This window comes from Arachis ipaensis, chromosome B5, assembly GCF_059453495.1.
Source record: "Arachis ipaensis isolate K30076 ecotype BB chromosome B5, ASM5945349v1, whole genome shotgun sequence".
Classification (NCBI taxonomy): Eukaryota; Viridiplantae; Streptophyta; class Magnoliopsida; order Fabales; family Fabaceae; genus Arachis; species Arachis ipaensis.
The window spans coordinates 141,966,631-141,973,127 of record NC_142440.1 but is presented as its reverse complement, the minus strand read 5'-3'; the positions used below and the strand labels follow the sequence as shown (position 1 = coordinate 141,973,127).

Here is a 6,497-nt window from a genome sequence, read left to right as displayed (position 1 = left end):
TTGATTTGAAATTTTCAAATCAATTTCAACAACTTGCAAGAAGATACAAGATAAGCAATGGAAACATAGAATTGAGCGATTGAACCCCTCACAGGATGTGTTTACACTCTAGTCGCTCAGTGTTTAGTGCTTAATCACTCAATCCTCCTTTAATCATGTTTTCAAAGATTTTCAAGTCATCTAACAATCAACTAATATTTGATGAATGAATGCAAATATCATGAGGACTTTTGAGGGCTGTAATGGGGCTTAGGTAAGGGTAGGATTAATATGGTTAAGTGGGCTAATAGATTGGATCTTTGATTAGCTCAAGTATCCCACTTGATCCTATATCATCCCACATACATGACAAAACAACCTAACTTTCCATCCATTTCTTTTCTCACATTCACTCATGCATCCTTTTTCCAATTCACACACATATGCATCCTTTATTTACATTCTTATTTTCTTTTCTTTTTCTTTTTCTTTTTCTCTTTTTCTCTTTTTTTTATATATATATACTTAACATCAAAAAGAGACGCATATGTTTCAAGTATAGAATGCATGAGTGTTTACCCATTTTTCCAAGTTTTCAATATAAGAACCCAAAATACTTACTACCAAAGTTTCCCACAAATTCCCCCCACACTTGACTAACACACACGCTCAAACCCAAGCTAATCAAAGATACAATTCAAGGACAATATTGGTTTTTCACATAGGGCAAATGATGTGCTTAAAATTAGAACAAAGGGAAATTAAAAGGCTCAAAAAGTGGCTTACAATGGTAAATACAAGGATTGGCCATATGGGTTAGTGAGCTATACAAAGATGGCCTCAATCATACTAAATGCAATCTAAAACAACAAATATAGGACATAAAGATTTCAAGCAAATCAAAGATCACAATCATAAAAGGAGTTTATAACACACAAGAACAAAATTTTGTGGTTGGAAAATATGCAACCACACAATTAAAGCTCAAATCTCACTTGGTATTTGTTCAAGCTCTTTTCTATGTTCCATAAAAAGATACTTCAAGCAAGTTCAAAAAAATAATTTTCAAATCTAATCAGTGGAATGACCAAAAAGAGATTTCTTGAAAATTCTTTGTTGTTTTACCAAAACTTATTTACTATATGTATGTATGTATGTATGTTGTGATGGATGCAATTTCAAAATCTCTCCTAGTTTTATTCCTAATTTTCAACAAGCAAAAATTAACATGAACAATTAGGACAAAATTGACTAGGCATTATACTATTCACATCATCCAATCACTACTTCTATCTATAAAATATATACTAAGGAAAAGATGCAAAAATGCAACATGCAATAGCTAGATATAAACTATTATATATATATATACCAAAGGAAAATGCGATGCAACAGTAAAAACACTCCAAATATATACAAGAAACCTACTAAAAGAAGTAAAAATAAAGTGCAAGGTGTTTGGGAAAAGAAAGTTTACACCACAAAATGGCGAATCCTCCCCCACACTTAAGCGTTGCACGGTCCTCCGTGCACAAACAAAATCCGAGGAGAATGTCTCTCAAGAGCTCCACCTTCGGTTGGCGGATGCGGGGGCATGGATTGTGTGGAGATTTTCGAGTCCATGTATGCTCGGCATCTCCCCCCTCCTCAGTATCCTCCTCCTCTCCCGGCTCCTTGCCTTTATGTCTCATCCTCAAAAAGAAGAGCAAAGTATAGTTAGGACTCATAGGGCAAGTAGCACAAAAGGGTAAAAGAGAAGAGTGAATAAGCATCTAATTGAGGAAGTTCGCATAGTGGTATGGAATACACACAACGGCCGGCTAACGTGGCATCCACACAATGAAAAAGTAAGCATGAGTTCCTCAACTAAATGGCCTAAGAAGCAAGCAATAAATGAGCATCAATCAAACACAAGTAAACTTAGGCAATTGCAACAAGAGTGAATTGAATTAAGAATATTGGATATTGAAATTGTGCAAGTGAAAGCTCAAGAGTGATATAAAATAGCACAATAAACAACGCCCGATCCATTAATAAAAAGGAAACTACTTATTCATCATGAAACATAAGGAAAAAGTCACATGGTATAGGTACTTGTTACAAAAAGTGATACACTTGATAGCAATCAAGTTAAGTCACTCAAACAAATGCAAAGCATTAAAAACAAGTACCGGACATGTGATCCATTTGATATGAAAATCAAGATGAACAAGTAATTTCAACTCAATTCACCAAAGTGAAAGTGCACAATTCAAGATGCCAAACAAGGATAAAGTTTAATGCATATGGTAGCTACAACATATGAATCAAACTCACAATTTATCTAGGCCTTTAAACAAGGATTTTAATGCTCAGTGCACATATTTATCAAATTTGAAACCAAATTCAAGCAAGAAGCAACCCAATCAATGTTAAACAAACACTTGCAACTTATTTATTTGTCAAACAACTAAACTAAAGCTAATATAATTACCAAAATAAAAACGGAATGCAAACAAAATGAACAAGAACAAGTAGAAAATAGGGTGAAAGAGAAGAAGAAGAGAGGAGAAAAGAGAAGAAGAGAAGAAAAGAGGCATAGTGAGAAAACAGGGGCATGCGCACGCACAGGGGTGTGTGCGTGCGCACACTATGAGGAAAGGGGAAGGTTTGCGAGCGCACCCGCTGATGCGTGAACATCTTTCTTATTTTTTCCTAGTGAATTTGCACTTAATTTGTTAAATTTAATCAAGAATTTATTATCTTTTAGCAACTATGGATGCTACTTTGAGTCTTGTGCAATTCTACTTATTTTAGGTAGCATTTGGTTGGATTTGATGGAGCTTCCGCAGGATGGAAAGGAAGCTTGCACAAATAGAATTAGCACAAAAATTAAAAGAGATAACCAGCGAGGAGCGACGCGTGCGCGTACCTGACGCGTACATGTGAAAAACGAATTTGCTCAGTGACGCTTGCGTGTACCTGACGCGTACGCGTGACATGCGAAGAAGACCATCGACGCGTACGCGTGACATGCGCTACATGCAGAAAACGCTGATTTAAATTCTGATTTAAACTTTATTTTTATTTTAAAATAGGAAAAGATATTATTTTAGTTTTAGAAAATAGATTTTAAATTAATTAGGATTAGATATAAAAGGGAAAAGCAACTTCCCTTCTGGGGGATTCCATTCCACCTCTACCAAAATACATTTTATTAGAATCCTTATTTTTCTCTCTGAACCATGAGCAACTAAACCTCCATTGTTAAGGTTAGGAGCTCTGTCTATTTGTATGGATTGATTTTATTATTATTTTTATTTTAATTCATGTACTGATTTATAATTCAAGAATTGTTTTCGTTATTTATCTTATGAATTTGGGTGGAACGGAAGTATGACCCTCTTTCTAATTGAGTTCTTATAACTTGGAAAAGCTCTTTACTTGAACAACAGTTTGAAAACATATTCTCCTAAGTTTCTAATTATCTGGATTTAACGGGATACGTGACATATAATCCTCTTATATTTGGGTAATTAGGATTTTTGTGGTATAATAACTAGAATTGAACTTTACCCTCTAATTGGAATTAATTGACCAAGGAATTGGCAGTTGATGAATTTTAGAGGAGACTAAAAAGGTCTAAGAAATTAGGGTTTAGTCATATATAAGTTGCCAGGAATTAAATCTTGCATGATTAAAATATATTAATAAGAAAAGTCAATCCGGAAAATAGATAACTCTAAAGCCTTAACTGTTTCTCCATACATATTTCACAACCTGTTTACTGCTTGCTTTATTAAATTTCTGAATTATTATTTAATACTTTTGAATACCAAAACACCCTTTTCTGTTTGTCCAACTAAGTAAATTAATCAACCATTGTTGCTTAATCCATCAATCCTCGTGGGATCAACCATCATTCACTTGAGGTACTACTTGGTACGACCCGGTGCACTTGCCGGTAAGTTTGTGGTTTTAAATTCCGTATCAAGTTTTTGGCGGCGTTGCCGGGGATTGACTGTGATTAACAACTATCAGTTGTTTGATTGCTTAGATTACGCGTTTTAGTTTTAATTTTTTAATTTTTGCTTAGTCTTTTCGAAAAAAATTTTTAATAAATAAATAGCACTAATATTTTTCCTTAATTTCTGAAATTGAGTTTGGTGTCACCTAGTTAATTTTATTTTAATTTGCTTGTTTATTTTCCCTGTTAATTTTTGAAATTTTCTGTCTAATTTCAGTTATCATTTTCGAAATTTATTTATTTATTTTATTTAGTATTTTTATTTTATTATTTTACACAGGTTACCTCACAGGGACTTTTCTGTTCTCTGACATAGAGAATCCCATCTTTTCTTGTCTTTTGTTTGTTTATGCGCAGGAACAAAAACAAGGAACATCTCTTAGACTTTGATCCTGAACCTGAAAGAACTCTCAGGCGATGTTTGCAACAAGCAAGACTTTACAAGGCTGCAGAATCCACTATGGATCCTAATAATGCTGTTAATGCCAATGTGGCAAATCCGAATTCGAATGAACCACAAAGGAGGGTGCTTGGCTCTTACTCTGCGCCTACTGCAGATCTTTATGGAAAAAGTATTGTGGTGCCTCCTATAGCTGCGAACAACTTTGAGCTGAAGCCACAATTGTTCACCCTGGTGCAACAAAACTGCCAGTATCATGGTCTTCCCCACGAAGATTCAAATCAATTTATTTCTAATTTTCTGCAGATTTGTGATACTATGAAGACAAATGGAGTGAACCCAGAGGTGTACAAACTCATGCTCTTCCCGTTTGCTCTGAGGGATGGAGCAAAGCTATGGCTAGATTCCCAACCCAAGGAGAGTTTGGATACTTGGGACAAGGTTGTTACTGAGTTTCTTACTAAATTTTTCCCACCAAAGAAGCTGACTAAGCTTAGGGTGGAGGTTCAGACCTTTAGACAGAAGGATGGTGAAACTCTCCATGAAGCTTGGGAGAGGTACAAGCTACTGACTAGGCAATGCCCTCTGGACATGTTCTCCAAATGGACCCAACTAGACATCTTTTATGAAGGCTTGGGTGAACTATCCAAGATGTGCTTAGATAATTCCGCAAGTGGTTCATTGCACAAGAAGAAGACACCGGAGGAGACTATTGAGCTGATTGAATTGGTTGCTAGCAATCAATATTTATACTCATCTAACAAGAATCCTGTGAACTCTGAGGCTCCTCAGAAGAAAGGTGTTATGGAAGTAGAAGCTCTTAATGCTCTTCTTGCTCAGAATAAGCTTATGTCTCAGCAAATAAGTCTACTTACTCAACAGATGGGGGCATGCAAGTCTCAGCTATCAACACCCAAAACTCATCCCAAGAGGTCCCTTATGACATGACAGGTAATTTTGTGCAAAATGATAATTATGATTATGCTCAATGCTCTTCTAAACAGGTCAATTACATGGAGAGTGGTCCTAGAAAACCCAACAATGATCCATATTCTAAGACATACAATCAGGGGTGGAGAAATCACCCAAATTTTGGGTAGAGGGACCAACCTCAGAGAGCTCAGAATTTCAACAATAATTTTCAGGGCGACTTCCAACAGAACAATTACAATAACCGCCAATTTCAGTCTCAGCAGCAACAACCACCTCAGCAGGCAAACTCTAAATCCCAAGAAGATTCTAATTGGGAGATGATGAGGAGTTTTATGCAGGAAACCAGAGCCTCCATTAGAAACTTAGAGGTGCAAATGGGCCAACTGAGCAAGAAAATACCTGAGAGGTCTGCAAATACATTTCCAGGTGATACAGTGGTGAACCCAAGAGAAGATTGCAAGGTTATTCAATTGAGAAGTGGTAAAATAGCTGGCTCTGAGACAAGGGCCAATGAAGAGCTAGTTGAAAAGAAATCTCCAGAGGAGAAGAAGGAAGAAGTGGAGCACGCCCCTCCAAAGCATGCAGATAACCCATTCCCTGACTCTCTTGACACGTATCCTACATTGCCAAAGGCTCCTGAATACAAGCCAAAAATGGCATCTCCTCAGAGGCTTCAGAAGGCTTCCAAAGAAAAACAGTTCTCTAAATTTTTAGATGTCTTCAAGAAGCTACAAATCAACATTCCTTTTGCAGAGGCTCTTGAGCGAATGCCTCTTTATGCTAAATTTATGAAAGAATTATTGACTAACAAGAGGAATTGGAAAGAGCAAGAAATTGTGGTGTTAACCAAGGAATGCAGTGCTATTATTCAACATAAACTCCCTGAGAAAATGCAAGATCCAGGGAGCTTTGTAATTCCTTGCACCATTGGAGATGTCACCATTCAGAGAGCTTTATGTGATCTTGGAGCTAGCATCAATCTCATGCCACTTTCAGTGATGAAAAAGCTTCAAATTGAGGAGGTAAAACCCACTCGTATTTCTCTTCAACTTGCTGATCTTTCTATTAAATTACCTGTGGGTGTTGTTGAGGATTTACTTGTGAAAGTATGACCATTTATTTTTCCTGCTGATTTTGTTATATTAGACATGGAAGAGGATGTAAGATCCTCTTTTATTC

The 6,497-nt window shown here is 36.3% G+C and overlaps 1 non-coding gene across 1 annotated transcript; it reads right to left on the bottom strand.

Annotated features, from left to right (window-relative positions):
* Positions 1 to 4,874: 4,874 nt before the first annotated feature.
* LOC148566027 (small nucleolar RNA R71) lies at positions 4,875 to 4,981 on the bottom strand. Its single transcript, XR_015884728.1, has one exon. It is a non-coding gene; the product is annotated as a small nucleolar RNA R71 (small nucleolar RNA).
* Positions 4,982 to 6,497: the final 1,516 nt, after the last annotated feature.